We start from the raw sequence: 21,851 nt of genomic DNA, 5'->3' as shown, positions 1-21,851 counted from the left end.
TCTTCTTTACTATGAAAAAAATGTATGAATTTTTAAAGGATTATATTCAATATTTTTCCTTTACATATTATTTTCTAAACTTAGATTCCATTGCTTTCTAGTCTTACTGACTGTTGGCCTTTGTTGACCTTTGTTTTATTGTTTGTCAGCTCTTATGCCACCTTGGTTTTCTGTCCTTTCCCAAACAACATACCTTTATAACCAGGGCATAGGAAACATTGAAGTAGAAGTAGTGAAAAAATATAGTAATCCAAAAATGCTGTACTTTTATGAAATATACTGCCTTTCTCTTCATGTAATGTGCAGTACTGTTGGTTAACACTAAGTATCAGAAAAATCTGACTTCCTCTTTGCTTTATACAAGGGACAGTGAGCATAAATATTGAATGATTAGCTGAATATATTTGCTTGAAGAGTCCAAAAAACAGAGCCAAGATAAATAAAAAGACAGGAATAAGACAGGCATGATGTTGAAGCAGTATCTGAGAGCTTTGCATCCTGATCCACAGGCAGCAGGCAGAAGACTTGGCTTCATAATATATCTCATCCACCAATACTTCCTAATTCTTGCCAAGGACTTCACCAGCTGAGTACAAAAAATTCAAATGTATGAGCCTATGGGGATCATTCTCATTCAAAGCACCACACACAGATATGTATTAAATACAGATTGCTAAATAAAACCTATTCAGGGCTAGTTATGTGTATGTTTTCAGGGCTGTCTGGTACTGGACAACCAATTGATAAGTGTTTTCCTAAAGAATACTAACTCTCCTACTGCAAGTTTTCATTAGTTGTCTATATTTCTTTGTTTAGAGTTGAGAATCCATGTTCTTTTCTCTGCTTTGGCACATATATTGATATTGTCTTTGTACAGCTCCAATTTAAGTACTCATGTTGGTAAGACTTCATATGTGTAGCTTCTGATTATTTTTTCCTTTTATTATTACTTGCACTTTATTTTTTTTTTTTTAGTGTGGAATAGGGTGTCATGATACAATAATGGCTACCCTGATATTCACTATAGAACTCACGCTTTCAAACTGACTATCAGCATTCATCTGACTCTAGATTGTATAAATACGCTACCAGGCCTCAGCAAAGATTACACATTTTAAAACTAAATAATCATACTCTTTTTGGGAAGAAGTCAGGTGGATAGACTGAGAGAAAATATAGTCACAAAATTATTGATAGTAGCATAAAATCTACTTATGACAATAATTAAAACTATATATTATTTTCATAATTAATTATGAACAATATTGTGATCTACATCTTAGGGTTCTTTGAATATAGTGGAAAAAATTAACTTTTATCATTTGCTTTCAGTTTGATTGTAAAAGGGAAAAGTTGGATTATAAATAATTCAGACACTGTGAAATGTTAAAGGAACTCTTAAATATATATTATACTAGCTTTTGTTGGTTTAACTGAGGAGCATATTGACATAGTGATAGCATACTCTATTTCATTGAATTATTCGAAAAATTCAGTAGTCTTTTCATAAGTGTGTCTTCTGTCAGGGTGGAGCTAAGAATTTTCGAATTTGCTGATTCTATGAATATTGATTTGTGTTTTCAATTTTGTTATCCACATTTGAATTTTTTAAATATTGAAGAATATGATTCTCATAATCTGGATTTGAATGAAACCCTCTTTCATTATAATCAGATATGTAAATATTTTAAAAACTTTTCATACAATAGTTTTGTTATTGTACTTTGAGACAGGGTTTCTCTGAAGCTTTTGAGCCTGTCCTGGAACTAGCTCTTGTAGACCAGGCTGGCCTCAAACTTACAGAGATCCGCCTGCCTCTGCCTCCCGAGTGCTGGGATTAAAGGGGGATGCCACCATCAACCAGCTTCATACAATATTTTTATTTTTGTGTGATTGTTTTGTTTTGTTTGGGGATTATTTTCTTTATATTTTTATTATTTAAAACAATTTTTAAACTTAAGTATATTTTGATCATATTCTTCCCCTCCCCCAAGTCCACTGAGATCCTCTACATCTTAACCACCTAAGTGCAAGTTCACTTTTTCTTCCTTCCTTCCTTCCTTCCTTCCTTCCTTCCTTCCTTCCTTCCTTCCTTCTTTCCTTCCTCCCCTCCCTCTCTCTTTTTCTTTCTCTTTTCCTTTTTCTTGGTTTTCCAAGACAAGGTTTCTCTGTGTAGCTTTGGTGCCTGTCCTGGAACTAGCTCTTGTAGACCAAGCTGGTCGTGAACTCACAAACATCCCCCTTTGCCTCTGCCTCCTGAGCACTAGAAAGGTGTACACCACAAAAAGAAAAACCCTCCAAAATAATAAAAAAAGACCCAAACCTAGAAAAAAAATACATTACCTCCCCCTTCAAAAAATACCACCAAACTGTAATCAAGTAAAAAGCACACAAAAATGTGGAGTCCATTACATGTTGCTTAACTTCTCCCGAACCTAAGGCCTGCCCTGGAAAGGCTGATATACTCAGTGTGACTCCATTGCCAAAAATGGATGTTTCCAATCCCAGGAGGTAAAAGTGACAGTTCAGTTACCAACCTTTACCTTGGAGCTAGGTTTTCATCCATTCATTTTTAATATAACAAAGTAAAACATAAGGTAAAACACAAAATATCACATTGAAGTTGAAGAGAAAGCAACAACAGGAAATCAGCCAATGAGAAACACAAGAATCAAAGCCCCACTCATTCACATTCTTAGAAATCCCATAAACTAACAAACTAGAAGCAATAACATAAACACAGAGGACCCAGAGCAGACCCATGAAAACCCTGTCCGTGCTGCTTCAGTCTCAGATGAGCTTTGTTCATGTTGATTTAGAAGGCCTTGTTTTCTTGGTGTTCACCAACCTCTCGTGCTTAATCTATTTCTGTCTTCTCTTTCATAGGATTCCTTTAGCTTTGAGGGGGGTGGATATAATGGAGATATCCCATTTAGGGCTGAGTGTCACAAAGTTTCTAAGCTAACTGCGTAATGTCTGAATTTCAGTCTCTATATTTGTTCCCATCTGCTGCAGGAGGAATCATCTCTGATGATGAATAAAATGGGCACAGATCTCATATAATATGTTTTGATTGTGTTTTTTCTCCCCCAGCTGCTCTCAGATCTTCCCCATTTACCCATCCACCCCAAACCATACTTTCTTTCTCTTTCTCATTTGAAACTAAAAAGGAAACTAATGTTTTCTTTTTAAGAAAAGAGAGAGATAAGTTCAGAACTATATAGGAGAACTATATAGTCCATCAATAAGTAATTAGTGCTCAGAAATTGTTTGTGCATAGTTATGTGGGACAATTCCTGAGAGAATTTATGTAATGTGAAATCGCATCACCAGAACTACTTTTTAAAAACTTTTTATTGCTTATATTTTTTTTTAAAAAGTAAACCAACTTTTATCATTTTACAAACCCATCCCAGTTTCCATTCCTTTTTCTCCACCCATTCCTTCCATTTCCCCCGCACTCCACCCCCTATCCACTCCTCAAAGAGGGTAAGGCTTATTGCTTTGAGGAAGACCTAATGCCCTCCCTACTATATCTAAGCTGAGCAAGATATCCATCTAAAGAGAATGGTTTCCAAAAAGGGAGTTCAAACAGTAGGGATAAATGCTGGTCCCACTACCAGTGACCCTGCAGTCTGTCTCAGCCATGCAACTGTCACCCATAGTCAGAGGGTCTAGTTTGGTCCTATGCTGGTTCCTTCCCTTTCTGTCTAGAGTTGGTAGGCTCCCATTAGTGCAGGCAAACTGTTTCAGTGAGATTCCCCAACACGGTCTTGACCAATTTGCTCATAGTCACACTCCTCTCACTCTCCAACTGGACTTTGGGAGCTCAGTCCAGTGCTCTCCTGTGGGTCTCTGCCTGTTTCTGTCAGTTGCTGGATGAAGGTTCTATGGTGATATTTAAGATAGATATCAGTTTGACTACAGGGCAAGGCTAGTTCTGGCACCCTCGCCACTATTGCTTAGAGTCTTAGCTGGCATTATCCTTGTGGATTCTTGGAAATTTCTCTAGTGGCAGGTTTCTTGCTAGCCCCATAATGGCTCCTTCAATCAAACTATCTCTTTCCTTGCTCTCCATCTCAACTACCCCATTCCCTCAAGTTCTCCTCCCCCTCCCCTTCTTTCCTCCTCCTCTTCCACTCTCCCTTCTTGCCCCACCCCCATGCTCCCAATTTTGTCAGGCAATGTTATCTATTTATTTCTTTCCAGGAGAATCTATATATGTTTCTCTTAGTGTTCATCTTGTTACTTGGCTTTTCTGGGATCATGGTCTATAGGTTCATTATCCTTTGCTTTAGAACTAGTATCTATGAGTGAGTACATACCATGTTCATCTTCTGGGACTGGGTTACCTAACTTAGGATGGTATATTTCTAGTTCCATCCATTTGCATTCAAATTTCAAGATGCCATTTTTTTTAATCACTGAGTAGTTCTACATTGTGTAAATGTAACACATATTTTTAAATTCATTCTTCAGTTGAGAGGCATCTAGGTTATTTCCAGGCTCTGGTTATTACAAATAAAGCTGCTATGAACATAGTTGAACAAATGTCCTTGTAGTATGACTGAACATCCTTTGAGTATACGCCCAAGAATGGTATTTCTGGGTCCTGATGTAGGTTGATCCCAGTTTTCTGAGGAACTGTCATACTGATTTCCAGAGTGGTTTTACAAGTTTACATTCTAACCAGCAATGTAAGAGTGTTCCCCTTACTCCATATCATCTCCAGCATAAGCTATCATTGGTGTTTTTGATCTTAGCCATTTTGACAGGTGTAAGATGGTATCTCAGAGTTGTTTTGATTTGCTTTTCCCTGATAGCTAAGAATGTTGAATATTTCCTTAAGTGTATGTCAGCCATTTGAGATTCTTCTGTCTAAAATTCTGTATTTAGATATTTTTCAGCATTTAATGAGATGACTATTTTTTTTCTTTCAGTTTATTTATATGTTGGATTACATTGATAGATTTTCATACGTTAAACCAGCCCTGCATCTCTGGGATGAAGCCTACTTGATCATGGTGGATTATTTTTTTGATGTGTTCTTGGATTCAGTTTGCAAGTATTTTATTGAGTATTTTTGCATCCATGTTCATGAGTGAGATTGGTCTGTAATTCTCTTTCTTGGTTGAGTCGTTGTATGGTTTTATTATCAGGGTTACTGTAGCCTCATAAAAAGAGTTTGGCAATGTTCCTGTTGTTTCTATTTTGTGGAACATGTTAAGGAGTATAGGTATTAGTCCTTCTTGGAAGTTCTGGTAGAATTCTGCACTGAAACCAACTGTCCCTGGAATTTTTATGGTTGGGAGGCTTTGGTTGACAGGTGGGGGAGGGGCCCTGATTTTCCCCTGGTTTGGAGGGTCTAGAGAGTGGAGTGCCCTCTGGGTAGGTAGTCACTTTCTTTGGTCCTCTGTTTAGTTGCAGCCTGTGTTTTAGAGTTTCTCTGAGGTTGCCGGAGATAGGAGTGTTTGGGGGCAGAGTGGGACTTGTAGTTTACAGGGTCCAATCAATGGGATGGGGGTGTTGGAGAAGCTTGCCTGCAGGAAGCTTGCCTTCTGGCTGGCTAGAGAAGTTGAGGCAGGTAGGGGAGGGACCCGGGGTTTTGCCCTAGTATGGAGGACCTAGAGAGGGTGGTGCTCTACTGGGTGGGTGGTCACTCACCTCTAGGTTCTCTCTGTGTAGTTGCAGCCTGTGTTTCAGAGTTCCTCTGAGGTCAAAGTGGATAGGATTATTTCTGGGTAGAGTGGTACTTGTAGAATGGTCCAATTGATGGGTTGGGGTATTGAAGCAGCCGACTTGCAGGAAGCTTGCCTGCTAACTGGCTAGAGAAGTTGAGGTAGATGGGGGAGGGGCATGGAATTTTGCCCTCACATGGAGGACTTAGAGAGTGGGGTGTCCTGCTGGGTGGGTGGTCACTCACCTGTTTGTCCTCTCTGTGTAGTTCTAAAATTACTTTTTTATTTTTCTGCTTAACTTATCTTAGAAATGTATGTGAATCCAAATGAAATAATAAATCTGCTCTATACATTTTTATAGTATTCAGAACTTTTTCTTATTCTACCATTTAGTTATCCTTATTCATTTTGGAATTATAGAGAAATTTCATATTCTCACTTTCAGAATAGCCTGTGATAAAGCAAAGAAATAAAATATGTTTAGCATTCTTCAAGAACTAGTTCATGGTCTAGAATTTGTACCCACAGTATTAAGGGCATTATGGCAGGTTTCCAATAGTCAGGGAGATCAAGATTTATGAAATGAAAGAGCTCATAGTTTTCTGTAAACAGTAATTTTTGCAGCTCACAGCTATCTTATTTTAAGTTCAGAAGTACCTCTCTTTTTTAGTGATATGTCAATTTGATTTCATCTGGCATCCTAGTACTCTGAAATTAGAACTGAACATGTTCATGTTGACTCTAAAAATGGCACTAGAAAGGAAACTCCTGTTCTTACGTAAAATATATTTATTTTTAGAACATCTGTTCTCTTTTCCCTCTGTAACACTGTGTTGTTGTAGACAGTAAAAATAAATTTAACTTCACTGGTGTCAAAGTATTTTATATAGAAAGATTTTTTAATCACCCACATTGAACTGAGCCCTCCCATATGAGTCATCAATCAAAAATGCACAAGATGTCTTACAAGCCAATTGATGGGAACATTTTTTCAGTTTCGGTTCCTTCTTCCAAAATGATTCTAGCTTGTATAAAGTTGACAAGAAAAAAAAAAAAACAGGAACAGTAAAACCCTAAACAAAACAAAACAAAACGAACCAACACCACCACCTTCTCAAGATTTCCCAAGCTACCTTTTTTGTAAAAAAAAAAAAAAAGAAGAAGAAAAAAAGAAAAAAAAGTGTTCATCTCTCATATATTATATGCTAACAACTGTATCTTCTTCCTGCATTCCTCCAAGCTCCCCTGACACCTCCCCTCTCCATCAGATCCACTCCTCCTCCATTTCCCTTCAAGAAAGGGGAGAGCAAATCAACCTCCATTGCATATCAATTTGCAATAAAACTAGGCACAAACCCTCATATAAAAACTGGAAAAGGTGACCAATAGGAGGAAAATGGTCCCCAAGAGCAGGCAAAAGTGTCAGGGACATCCCCCTTCTTGCACTGTGTATGAGTCCCACAAAATGCTAAACTAACAACTATAATATATGTTCAGAAGACATAGATTGGACCCATACAGGGTTCATGATTGTCTCTCCAGTCTCTAGGAGACCCCATGAGCCCTTGCTAGTTGATTCTGTGAACTTTTTTCTCATGGTGTCCTCAACACCTGTAGTTCCTATAATTCTTTTCTCTCTTCTCCAAGTCACCTTCTTAATGGCAAATATTTATAGTTCCTTGAATGACCCCAGTGAAAACTAAAACAACCATGTCATTGACCAAGAGATAAATAAATATATGTTTTAAGCCACTGAGTTTGAGCAACTTTTTAATTTTGGTTTTATTTTACTTTATTTTTAAAAACCTTTATTTTTTAGGTTGAAATTGCATAATTTTCCTCTCTCTGAAACCTCTTATATACTTGAAATTTACTATAAAGTATATTCGCAGTCATGTACATGAAGATAGCATTTTCAAGACAAACTCATTATGACACATAACAGTTATAATGGTAAGTTGTTGACTTAGCTGAGGGAGTGTAGCATGCTGAGGAGAAAATCCAGAGTATTTTACCTACTAGGTAAGCACTCTGCCACCAAAGCACATTCTGGCCTATATCATCTAGTTCTACTTCTATAATTAGCACATTAAAATTTTATTCCATATGTGTATCCTCTTTAATATATGAGAGGAATTTAGTCTTTGGAGTCATAAAAATATAATTCAATACTCAGTTCTAGTCACATTCATTTTTCTATTGTTATGTTTGTTGGTGATTGTTGCATCAAAAATTACTTCACGCATAGTAGCAATTAATGAAGAAAAAGGCCATGAATTGGAAAGAAGGCAAAGAGGAATACAGAAAGACTTTTAATGGAGATTTAAATTTGAAAAGTAAACACTGATAATTAGAAAAAGTAACTAACTCTATGGAATCTATTAGTCTTAGCAAATAGGCAAATATAGATTTATATGAGTTGAAGGGAATATATGAAGCAATAACTAGATAGAAAAGGAAGGAAGAGTAGATGGAGAAAAGAGAGTGACACACACACAAAAAAAACAAAAATAACAAAAGAATGAGACTGAGTACAGAGAATGCACCAATTGACTTATTAAGTGCATTTATTTTTCCATGAATTTATTTATTTTGGTATGTAGACAATGACTCAAATGATCATATATGCAGGAGCTGAAACTAATCTTGGAGCTCTTTTAAGATTATTATCAATTAAAGGCTTACCATATTATTTAAAATTACTATACAAAATAGCATCATTTAAAAGTGAATAAAATAATATCTGTGTTGCAAACAAGAGAATATGAAGAAATTGACAATATCCCAATATCTATATTGAAACTTTAAGATGTTGAAAAAGTACACTTTCTGTCTCTTAGATGCATGACTGTTGTAATACATCTGTCATTGAAGAACTATATCTAATATGGGAATGACATACTGTAATAAGTCCGTGACATGCAGAAAAGACAGGAGAGTTTATCAGTGACATGGACAGATAAATAATGGAACAGAAGGTGCTAGAAATAGACAAGAAAAACAAGGAACACTTATGAAACAGGTTTATTAAAGAAGATACCCAGAAATTGAAAACTGCAGACCCAGCTGCTCAAGGTGATGCCAACACATCTTTGGATTAGATATGGTTCATACTATTGAGCTCTTTAAAAATTCCTTGTATACACATTGGAACAAACAAAATGGTTTTTAACTGTTAAATATAGAGCATATTGTTAGAAATAGATAATCTGAGTAGAAATCTTATAGCACTGAAGACCCTCCACTCCATCCCTTCAGGCTTAAATATGGACAGCAGTAATATTCACTAGCTCAATTGCCTAGTCTGACCCAGGATTCTCCACATAGCTTCTGCAGGCTCTGGTATGAGTCACATGTACAAACACTTTTTGAGAGCTTAATGAAGTTCCTTCCTCCCACATCAGCACCCTCCAGGTCCACGCCTAGCAAGTAGCTGCATACTCATGCCCTACTTTTTGCTGAAACTTACTCAGGATCTTCACAATCTTTGCTATCACCACCCTGACAGAGTCCCCATTCAGAAACAAATTTAAGCAGGAGCCAATAGGGAACCCATTGTTACCTATTCTGACAGACAGCCCTCCCCTCATACTACCTTTCCAGCTCCAGGTAACATATACTTTTCGTCCAGGATTAGCCAGAAGCCACATCCATATGCCATCATGTGGACTCTGACCTTTTGCTGTTCTCCAAGCACAGCCTGGAAACACATTAGGATGCATTTTCAAAAGTTTTCCTAATCCATTTTCCCACAGTGCCTTTCCACACCTAGGGCCAGTTAGGAAACTAAATAAGGGGACTTAACCTGTAGTTCACCCAAGCAGTATCACAGGACACTTAAGAAACTACATCACACCTGTTACCAATGAATTGGAATGACAGTCTCTCTAATCAGTAAGCAACACTGGATATCTATCTGAAGCACTGACCTGTTTAATTCTTCCACCAGTCCTAAAATCATCCAGATTCAGAGGCAAAACAGAAACAATCTTTCACTCAACGTAGACTAGAACTTTAGACATACAATCAAGTAAATGAATCCATATGCCTAGCTCCCATCCCAAAACCACAAACAATATTATGGACTAATATGTTATATCCTCCCTCTCCAAAAGGCCCCCAGTCATATGAAAATTTTCTTCAGTGAGAATTACTTAAGTAAATTTCAGAATATAGAATTTAAGAGGACAATTATAAACCTTATCAAAGAATTCAAGGAATTCAAAGAGGACATAAGCACACACCTGCATGAACTTTATAAGTATGGAAAGAAACTCTAAAATGAAGTCCAAGATAAAAATTGAAAAGATTATCACAGACAACACAGAAATTCAGAATATTATAGGAAAAATAATAATAATAATAAAAGTGATCTGATCAAATTAGGGAAAGCCAGGGTTTAATTAGAGAAGGGATAGGGAAATGAATACAGTATAAGGGTAGAGATGAGTAACATAACAGTAAGAATGTCTGAAAAAGTCATAAGTAATCATATTATTAATTATATACCTAAATGAACAAACCCTAAAGTACACAAATTTATGCATAAATATATTTATATAGTTTAAATTAAATTTTCTCATCAAGATTGATAATGCCTCTTCCAAGAGCCAAAGATCATGTAACAATGACAAAAAAAAAATGACTGGAGACCTGATCTCACTACCAACCCACGGTGGCTGCCCAGAGACAGAGCATAGACATTCCTCAACCCCCTATACTTCCTAGTCTTCCTGCAGGGGCTATTATCCCCAGATACTGCCTCTCTCTTCCTACCCCACCCAGTTTGCATCCAGAAATCTCCTACCTTCTGCCTCCCCTCTTCAGGCGCATACCATCCCCCAGCTCAGCCTATTTGGCACTGGGGCTGAGTCATGAGTGCAAACAGGAGGGCAGGAGTACCAGTGTTTCAATAGCCTGCCTGCAGCAAGGTAGGCCTTTTGTTTGCAAGCTCCCTGGCAAGCAAGGAGATTCAATCCTATAAAAGAAGACCCATAGAGGAGCATTATGAGCAAGAGATGGGAAGGCGCCAATGCAAGAATTCCTCCAATAATCTGAAAAACAACATGAAATCATCAGAAACCAGCAAACTTACAACAGGAGTACTTGAACACCTTAATTAAGAAGTAGAAAAAATTGACTTTATAAAAGTTATAGAGGCCCTTAAACAGGAGGTGAAAAACTCCCTTAAATAAATGGATAGGAAGAATAACAAAAAGTTTGAAGAACTGAGTAAATCCGTAAATGATATCCTAGGAAACCAAGGAAAAACAATCAAACAGATAATGGAAACAGTTCAAGACTTGAAAACTGAAATGGAGGCAAGGAAGAAAACACAAACCAAGGGCAGGATGAATACAGAAAATCTAGGTAAATGAATAGAGACTAAAGAAACAAGCATAACCAACAGAATACAAGAGATAGAAGAAAGAATCTCAGGTTCTGAAGATACCATAGAGAAATAAATGCACTGATCAAAGAAAACAGCAAATCCAACAAATTCTCATCTCAACACATTCAGGAAATCTGGGACACAATAAAAAGACCAAACTAAGAATAAGTGAGGTAGAAGAAGGAGAAGTACAGCTCGAAGGTCCAGAAAATATATTTAATAAAATTGTAGAAGAAAACACTCCCAACCTAAAGAAAGATATTCCTATGAATGTTCAAGAAGCATACAGAACAACAAATAGACTGGATCAAAAAAAAAATCCCCTTGCCATATAATAATCAAAACACAAAACATACAGAATAAAGAATATTAAGAGCCACAAAGGAAAAAGGTCAAGTTACTTATAAAGGTAAACCTATCAGACTTACACCTGACTTCTCTATGGAAACCATGAAAGCCAGAAGGTCCTGGATAGATGTACTGCAGAAACTAAGAGACCATAGATGCAAGCCCAGACTACTATACCCAGCTAAGCTTTCATTCACTATAAATGGAAAAAACAAAAATTTCCAGGATAAAAACAAATTTAAATAATACGTAGCCACAAATCCCACCTTACAGAAAGTAATAGAAGGAAAATCACTAACCAAGGAGTCCAACAATGCCCACAATAACTCACACATCTAGTGACCCTTCACCAGCACAACTTGAAGAAGGAAAACACACAAACACTACTACCAAAAAAAAAAATGACCGGAGTTAACAACCACTGGTCATTAATATCACTTAATATCAATGAACTCAACTCACGTATAAGAAGGCACAGGCTAAGAGACTGGATACGAAAACAGGATCTAACATTCTGCTGTTTACAAGAAACACACCTCATCCACAAAGACAGACATCTACTCAGAGTAAAGGGATAGGAAAATGTTTATCAAGCAAATGGACCTAAGAAACAAGCAAGTGTGGCCATACTAATTTCTAACAAAGTTGACTTCAAACTTAATCAATCAGAAGAGATGGAGAGGGACATTTCATACTCATAAGAGGAACAATTCATCAGGATGAAGTCTCAATCCTGAATATCTATGCCCCTAATATATAAGCACCCACTTATGTAAAAGAAACATTATTAGAACTCAAGGCAGTCATCAAACCACACACACTAATAGTAGGAGACTTCAACACTCCTCTCTCACCAAAGGACAGGTCAATCAGACAGAAACTTAACAGAGAAATAAGAGAATTAATGGAGGTAATGAATCAAATGAACTTAACAGACATCTATAGAACATTCCATCCAAATAGGAAAGAATATACCTTCTTCTCTGCAGCTCATGGAACTTTCTCAAAAATTGACCACATACTTGGTAACAAAGCAAACTTCCACAGCTACAAAAAAAAATATTAGTAACCAACTGCATCTTATCAGATCAACATGGATTAAACTTAGAATTCAACAACAATGGCATTCCCAGAAAGCCTTCAAACACGGAAACTGAACAGTCAACAGTCAACTACTGAACCACACCTGGATCAAGGAAGGAAGGAAGGAAGGAAGGAAGGAAGGAAGGAAGGAAGAAAGAAAGAAAGAAAGAAAGAAATTAAAGTCTTCCTTGAATTCAATGAAAATAAAGAAACAACCTACTCAAACTATGGGACACTATGAAAGCAGTGCTAAGAGGAAAGTTCATAGCACTAAGTGCTCACTTAAAGAAAATGGAGAAAGCACACATTGGATACTTAAAAGCCCACCTGAAAGCTCTAGAAGAAAAAAAAAAGAAGCAGACTCACCTAAGAGGAGTAGAAGACTGGAAATAATCAAACTGAGGGCTGAAATCAACAAAATAGAAACACAGAAAACAATCCAAAGAATCAATGAAACATAAAACTGGTTCTTGGAGAAAATCAACAAGATTTATAGACCCTTATTGAAACTAATCAAACAGCAGAGAGAGAATATGCAAATTAATAAGATCAGAAATGAAAAGGCAGACATAACCACAGAAACAGAGGAAATTCAAAGAATCATTAGATCTTACTACAAAAGCCTGTATGCCACAAAATTGGAAAATATAAAAGAAATTCACTTTTTTTTTAGATAAGTACCACATACAAAAGTTAAACCAGGACCAGGTGAACAATCTAAATAGACCTGTTCGTCGCAAAGAATTAGAAGCTGTTATCAAAGACCTCCCTACCAAAAAAAGCCCAGGACCAGATGGTTTCAATACAGAATTCTACCAGAACTTCCAAGAAAACCTAATACTTACACACCTTAAGGTATTTCACAATACAGAAACAGAAGAGTCATTACCAAATTCCTTTTATGAAGCTACAGTTACCCTGATACCAAAACCACACAAAGACTCAACCAAGAAAGAGAATTACAGGCCAATCTCACTCATGAACATCGACACAAAAATTCTCAATAAAATACCGGCAAACCGAATCCAAGAATACATTAGAAAAATTATCAACATTGTAGACGGAGCTGCGGGCTGCATTCCTGCCATCCAGCTCCCGGCCGCCTAGCTAGCTTATGCCCCAAAATAACAACATACAAACTGTATTCACATAAACAATGCTTGGCCCATTTCTATTAATGTGTGTAGCACCATGAGGTGGGGACTTACCAGGGAGATTCTAGCCTATATCCATCTTGGGTCTGAGCTTCATCGCATCTGCCTCAGAGAGGAGAGCTACAGCATCTGAGCTCACTTCCACTTCCTCCAAGCATTCTGTTCTGTTTACTCCACATACCTAATTTTCTGTCCTATGAGGGCCAAGGCAGTTTCTTTATTTAACCAATGACCTTCCTCCACCACAACATACGAAAATCTATCAATTTAATCCAACATATAAATAAACTGAAGGAAAAAAAATCATATGATCATTTCACTAGATGCTGAAAAAGCATTTGACAAAATTCAACATTCCTTTATGATAAAGGTCTTGGAGTGACTAGGGATACAAGAGTCATACATAATATAATAAAAGCTATTCACAACAAGCCAACAGCTAACATCAAATTAAACAAAGAGAAACTCAAAGCCATCCCAGTAAACTCAGGAACACGACAAGGCAGTCTACTCTCTCCATAACTCTTCAATATAGTGCCTGAATTTCTAGCAATAGCAATAAGACAACATAAGGGGATCAAGGGGATTCGAATTGGAAAGGAAGAAGCTAAACTTTCATTTTTGCAGATGATATGAAAGAATACATAAGCAACCCCAAAAACTCCACCAAACAACTCCTACAGCTGATAAACACCTTTAGTGATGCGGCAGGATACAAGATCAACTCCAAAAAAAATCAGTTGGCTTCCTATACACAAAGGATAAGGAAGCAGAGAAGGAAATCAGAGAAGTATCACCTTTCATCATAGCTACAAATAGCATAAAATATCTTGGGGTAACTCTACCCAAGGAAGTGAAAGATCTATTCAAAAGAACTTTAAATATTTGAAGAAAGAATTTGAAGAGGATACCAGAAAATGGAAGGATCTCGCTTGCTCTTGGATTGGGAGGCTCAACATAGTAAAAATGGCAATTCTACCAAAGACAATCTATAGATTCAATGCAATCCCCATCAAGGTCCCATCAAAATTATTCACAGATTTTGAGAGGACAATAATCAATTTTATATGGAAAAACAAAAAACCCAGGATAGCCAAAACAATCATATACAATAAAGGATCTTCTGGAGGCATTACCATCCCTGACTTCAAACTCTATTACAGAGCTACAGTATTGAAAACAGCTTGGTATTGGCATAAAAACAGAGATGTCAACCAATGGAATCTAATAGAAGACCTGAATTTTAACCCACAATCCTATGAACACCTGATTTTTTGATAAAGGAGCTAAAAGTATACAATGGAAGAAAGAAAGCATCTTCAACAAATGGTGCTGGCAGAACTGAATGTCAACCTGTAGAAGAATGAAAATAGACCATATCTATCACCATGCACAAAACTCAAGTCCAAATGGATCAAAGACCTCAATATCAATCTGAACACACTGAACCTGATAGAAGAGAAAGTGAGAAGTACTCTACAACATATGGGAACAGGAGATCATTTCCTATGTATTACCCCAGTAGCACAGACATTAAGGGCAACATTGAATAAATGGGACCTACTAAACCTGAGAAGCTTCTGTAAAGCAAAGGACACTGTCAATAAGACAAAAATGCAACCTGCTGACTGGGAGAAGATCTTCACCCACCCCCAACAGACAAAGGTCTGATCTCCAAAATATATAAAGAACTCAAGAAACTAGACTTTAAAATGCTAATTAACCCAATTAAAAAATGGGGCCCTGAACTGAGCAGAGAATTCTCTACAGAAGTTCAAATGGCAAAAAGACACTTAAGGTCATGCTCAACCTCCTTAGCGATCATGGAAATGCAAATCAAAACAACTTTGAGATACCATCTTATACCTGTCAGAATGGCTAAAATTAAAAACACCAATGATAGCCTCTACTGGAGAGGTTGCGGAGTAAGGGGTACACTTGTCACTTGTCCATTGCTGGTGGGAATGCAAACTTGTGCAACCACTTTGGAAATCAGTGTGGCAATTTCTCAGGAAATTCAGGATCAACGTACCCCAATACCCAGAAACACCACTCTTGGAAATATACCCAAGAGATGCCCTATCATATGACAAAAGCATTTGTTCAACTATGTTCATAGCAGCATTAATTGTAATAGCCAGGATCTGGAAACAACCTAGATGCCCTTCAATAGAAGAATGGATGAAGAAAGTATGGAATATATAAATATTAGAGTACTACTCAGCAGTAAAAAAACAATGACATCTTGAATTTTGCATGCAAATGGATGGAAATAGAAAACACTATCCTGAGCGAGGTAACCCAGACCCAAAAAGATGAACATGGGATGTACTCACTCATAATTGCTTTCTAACCATAGATAAAGGACATTGAGCCTATAATTTGTGATTCTAGAGAAGCTAAATAAGAAGGTGAATCCAAAGAAAAACATAGTAACCACCTGGATATTGTAAGTAGACAAGAATGCAGGGCAAAAATTGGGAACTTGGGGGTGGGGTGGGATGGGGGTAAGGGGAATTGGGGAAAAAAAGTGAGAAGGGGAGGATGGGGAGACCTTGGGGAAATGGGATGGTTGGGATAATCGAAGGGTGGATATGGGAACAGGGAGGTATTTCTTAATTAAGGGAGCCGCAAGAGACTTGACTCTAGAGGGGCTCCCAGTTGCCCAGGGAGATGTCCCCAGTTAGTTCATTGGGCAGCTGAGGAGAGGGAACCTGAAATGGCCCTATCTTATAGCCATACTGATGAATATCTTGCACATCACCATAGAACCTTCATCTGGCGATGGATAGAGACAGAGACAGAGCCATATTGGAGCACTGGACTGAGCTCCCAAGGTCCAAATAAGGAGCAGAAGGAGGGAGAATATGAGCAAAGAAGTCAGGACCACAAGGTGTGCACCCACCCACTGAGACAGTGGGGCTGATCTAGTGGGAGCTCACCAAGGCCAGCATGAGTGGGACTGAAAAAGCATGGGATAAAGCCAGACTCTCTGAACATGGCAGGCAATGAGGGCTGATGAGAAGCCAAGGAAAATGGCACTGTTGTTTTTTATTATTATTATTTGTTTGATGTTATTTATTAAAGATTTCTTCCTCCTCTCTGCCACAGCCTCCCATTTCCCTCCCTCATCTACCTGAAGAGCAGTCAGGGTTCCCTGCCCTGTGGGAAGTCCAAGGACCACCCACCTCCATCCAGCACTGGGTTTTGATCCTACTGCATGCACTGGCTTTGTGGGAGCCTAGCCTGTTTGGATGCTCACCTTCCTAGACCTGGATGGAGGGGAGAGGACCTTGGACTTTCCACAGGGCAGGGAACCCTGACTGCTCTTTGGACTGGAGAGTGAGGGGGAGAGATGTGGGGGAGGGGGAGGAGTGGGGAAGAGGGGAATGGGAGGCAGGGAGGAGGTGGAAATTTTTTCAATAAAAAAATGACTGAACATGACAAGGCACTACTAAAACATTTCAGAGTATTGATGATACTCTTCGATATTTCCAAGATGTGGAAGGTCCCTACTTCTGAAGAAATCAGGTACTTCAGACACAGCGCACAAAGGTATCTATGCTGAACATGACCTGAATATCTCCTCCCTGAGCATTAGCTCTCATGATACCAGAAAGTGTCGTGTAAGCATCTAAAGATGTGAAACAAACAGGAGTCCTACCTAGCTATAACATCTATGAAAGATATCAAATAACTCTAAGTGTGCATTAGTGGTACTCATATCTTGGAGGTAATCAACAGCTATTAATTTTAGTAAAGGCCCACCCAACAACAGGAACATCAAGCCTAGCATCCTTGGCAACTACCCATAAATATTGAAGTCATAAATCTTGGAGGAGAAATCTACCAGAATTTATAAGAAAAAAACAACCAATACTTCACAAAGTCAAGGAAGGAAGGAAGGAAGGAAGGAAGGAAGGAAGGAAGGAAGGAAGGAAGGAGACAAGAGAAACAAGCAGAAGGAACACTTTCAAACTCCATCTGCAAAGCTAGTATTACTCCAATACTAAGCCCATGTAAAGATACAATAACAGCAAAACCTATAGGTCTGTATCCCTGATGAACATAAATGCTAAAACTCTTGCAACAGAATTTAGCTGGAAAGATTACCCACCACAATGAAGTTGATTTTATCCTGAAAATGGTGAGAAAGTTCAACACAATGAATTGAATGAACTGTAAATGGTCTTAAAGACAAAGGACACAGAATCATCTGAAGAGATACAGAAAAGGCTTTTGAGAAACTCCAATATGCCTACATTTTAAAATTCTTAGGGAGAGTAAGAACAGAGAGAGCATACCTCAACATAACTTAAGCTGTACATGAGAAAACCACAGCCTACATTATATGAATTAAGAGAGGAATGCAATCCAATTTAAATAAAAAATGAGTGGGGGCTATCCACTCCTTTCCCTCTTTTTTCAATAATGTGCTTGAAGCCATAGCTAGAGTAATAAGGCAAGAGAAGGAAATTAAAGAGGTACAAATATGAATAGAAGTCAAATTATTCATTTATATTTTATATGTAAAAGGTCACAAAATTTCATCAGAAAATGTCCAGAAATAATCAGTAATTTCAGAGAAGGATCAATATACAAAAATCAACTTATAAAAATCAGTATCTTTTTTGTATACCAATCACATAAAATTTAAATAATAGCCAAATATCCTTCTTTCTCTTTCGAGAAGCCACATGAAAAAGGTGTCACACGGACTGTTGCAACAGCTGGCAAATGTTACAGAAGAAGATTGTGGGTTCATCACCCTGGAGACCAAGCTTAGAGGCAAAAAGAAAAAAAAAAACCTAGGATGTCAACAGATGTAGGCTTTTGTGAGCCCAGCAAAAGATTCTAGTGGACTTTGATTTGGCATTTTAAAACTTTTTTTAAACACCAATCAAATACTTCCATTTCTCTCAACATTTGATATTTGGGGTCTTTTTGATTGGCTTCCTGGGCAGGTACCCCAATATTGCAACATCTGGTACCACAGTTTCTCCTGGTAAAAGCCATATCAGTTGTCCTCCTAATCAAACAGTGGAAATTAGAGTTACCTCTTCAGAAGCAAGAGAGATGCTAAGAGCAGTGAGTAGGGATAGTTCTGGAATAACCATTTTGCAACAATGAGAGTGAAAGAGAGGATGTCTCCCTGCTGGACAAAAGAGCTCCTGAAAATGTCTTGGGCTTAGGTCCAGTTTGTGTTCTCATTTTATACTTTAAAATCACAAGGTCGGAAAGGCAAGCAAGCAAGATTTTACAGTAACAGATATGGTAGTCAGCAGGTTCAGGGCAATGACTCATTGTTTCAGGCATTTCTCCACCTCACTCTGTTTTAGGTACCAAGTGAAGTCATTTTTAGCAAATAGGAGTACAAGCAGTGATTTAAGTCAATCACAAATAAAGCAATAATTCGACATCGGCTAATTGTTATTTGTACTTGATTCTACTTCAGCAGGAGATAGAAAGTAGCTAAGCTGTTTAGGATAAAAACTCGCCAAAGAAAAGTAATCAGTTTCTTTCTTGACTAAAAGCCAGAAATGTTCTTGAGACTCTAAGCAGTTTTGTTTTTGTTTTTGTTGTTATTTTTTTTTCCTGTCAGAGGCCAAATATGCCAAAAGAGTTTTGGGATCTCTGATCTCTTATCTAAAGTGATTTTACAGGGTTTAGAAAGATAGAATGTCAAAGTAGCAGTGAAGGCCTGTTAAAATAATGTGCCTCCTGGTCACAAAAATAGAAAATCTGTGATCTATGTAGAGCCATAATATTCCAGGGGAGCCAGGCCAAACTGCTAGCCAAAGAGTCACCTTTAGGAAGGCTGGCTTACCTTAAACCATGCTAATGAAGCCGGGCAGTGGTGGCGCATGCCTTTAATCCCAGCACTTGGGAGGTAGAGGCAGGTGGATCTCTGTGAGTTCGAGACCAGCCTGGTCTACAAGAGCTAGTTCCAGGACAGGTTCCAAAAACCACAGAGAAACCCTGTCTCGAAAAACAAACAAACAAACAACAACAACAACAAAAAATGCTAATGAAATCAGTGAAATAAATAAATCTTTTTAGTGAGAGTTCAACTCAAGATTATAGGGTCAGCTATGACTAGACAAGGACTCCCTCTCTACTGCAACTTCTTACTCAAAGATAAAACAGAAAAAGAAAGATAACATCTTGATGAGTTTGAGGAAAAAGTGTTTAAAAATCAGAAGGGATTTGTAACAAATATCAATTATGAATCTTTTCTATCAAATACTATAAAACATATTTAGAACAATTAAAATCTTTTTTTCTTCTGTCTTGTAAGATTTTTATTCAAATGTTTTAATAGTACTTATTTTTGGTTTTTGAGCAGATAATTGGCCATAAACAAAATGTTCTCTTATGTCTAGTGTAGTATATGCTTTCTGAATTTTATTACCTAATTTCAGTCAAGGCTAGGATTGCCAAGAATGGTGGTATTGATCTGTGGAAATTGAGTTATAAGCTAAGGATGATATAAGTTATAATTATTTAAGATTTGATTGAGGAAAAAGCAGGTATCACTGAAACAGATTAATGCACTAAATTTAGTCCATGGCTTATAAGAAGAAATAATTCTATATAATGCATTATAACTCTAATCCTTAGAAAGAACTGGGGTAAATGTATATATTTCTTATTTTTATCAAATGTTCTTTGCTGTATAATTTTAGCAAATGTAACGTTATTTTTTGCAATCCTTAATATTTAAGCTATATATGTAAGGACTGGGAGGAGTACCTATGGGCAAATGGAAGAGCAGCTCCGCCACCACAGTGGCTTCATTCAGGTAAAGAGCAGAAAAGTGGGAAAGGAATTGAAATTTTCCATTATTTGTCACAGATTGGCCATAAATAGGGGAAACTAGGGAAAAAGAATGAGGGTTAAGTTAAAAACTGCCAGGTGATCAATAAATATCTCTCACTGTAAACTGTTACTGGGAGGGGTGACAGAGAGACAGAAAAAAAAATCTACACAATTTACTTCAGTTCCACAAATTATTTAACCCTTTCAACTAGTTGTTCATTATTAGTCCATAAAGATTCTATCGTTCTTAGGAGTGCCATATTCTTCCTTAATGATAGAATATGGAAAAGAAAACTGAAACCTAGTAACAAGTAAATTAAGGTATCTCCATGATCATATAAACCTTGTATGACGTAATCCATTGTATTAGTAAAAAAAAAATGCAGTAAAATTTGCAAAGGAAACAAAAACTGCCATATTACCTATTATCCAGCAGGTGGCACTGTTGCCGAGTCGCGACTAGAACTGCAGCAAAAGTGACTAAAACGGGGTCCTGTTTCAGAGTCAGATTTAGTAGTTGTTAAAAACTGGGAAATGTGAGTTTCTCATCAAAGTAAATGTAATTAAATCAATTCCATACACGGAACCAGAAACCCAGAATCCAAGGGTAGAGAAGAGCAACCCCGGAAGCAGAGTCGCCCCGAGGAGTTGCAGTTTTCGGCAAGGCCTGCGCGCTCTGGTTCGCGCCGCGCCACGTAAGCGCTGCGCTTGCAAGGGAGATTTAAAAACGACTCAGGAAAGAGCAAACCAGGCAGGCAGAGACAATGCGGGCCTGTGGAGTTTAAATCCACAAGGGGAGGCAGGGCACAGGCCGTGGCTGAGGAAGGGCTCAAGCCAAACCGAGCTGGCGGCAGGCAGCCCATGGGGGAGGGGAAGGAGGGGTCCTAAAACGAAACGTTCGGGCGCCAGATGAAGGCGTAAGTCACAAACAATCCCACACCAGTTTGGAATTATGATTAATAGAATGGTTATTTATTTAAAGGGGAAAACTTACAGATCACCATCCCAGACAACAGCCCTCTGCACAGTCAGGAAAGGAGCCTAGTCGCTGGAAGCGGAGCCGGAAGCCAGAGAGAGAGCAGAGGGAAGTGGCCGCTTTTTTAAACGGAGAGAGACCACACCCCAATGGGCTGGTATCTCAGAGGCTATTGGCTGGAGGAGCGGAAGGAGCTCTCGCAACACCACCCCACCCCTATCCAATCCTCAGAGACGGTAGGGCACAGTGCTTTGTGGAAGGTCCAAGGCCCTCCCTACTATGTCTAGGCTGAGAGTAACGTGTACATCTGAAGAAAACAGGCTCCCAGAAAGCCAGTACATGCAGTAGGGATAAATCCTGGATTCGGTTTGCCAGTATTTTATTGAGTATTTTTGCATCAT

At 38.0% G+C, this 21,851-nt stretch overlaps 1 long non-coding RNA gene across 1 annotated transcript in view; it reads right to left on the bottom strand.

Moving 5' to 3' along the window:
• The window catches only part of LOC126492798 (uncharacterized), a 236,383-nt gene extending 214,844 nt beyond the window's left edge, over window positions 1-21,539 (bottom strand). Inside the window, exon 1 of the long non-coding RNA XR_007589679.1 lies at window positions 21,469-21,539. This is a non-coding gene — a long non-coding RNA (uncharacterized lncRNA). The remainder of the gene's footprint in view (window positions 1-21,468) is intronic.
• Between the last annotated feature and the right edge of the window lie 312 nt (window positions 21,540-21,851).

Source organism: Alexandromys fortis, unplaced genomic scaffold, assembly GCF_014885135.2.
Source record: "Alexandromys fortis isolate MF-2015 unplaced genomic scaffold, M_Fortis_MF-2015_v1.1 scaffold_315, whole genome shotgun sequence".
NCBI classification, from domain to species: domain Eukaryota; kingdom Metazoa; phylum Chordata; class Mammalia; order Rodentia; family Cricetidae; genus Alexandromys; species Alexandromys fortis.
The sequence above is the reverse complement of the archived record's forward strand: the minus strand, read 5'-3'. Positions and strand labels throughout refer to the sequence as shown.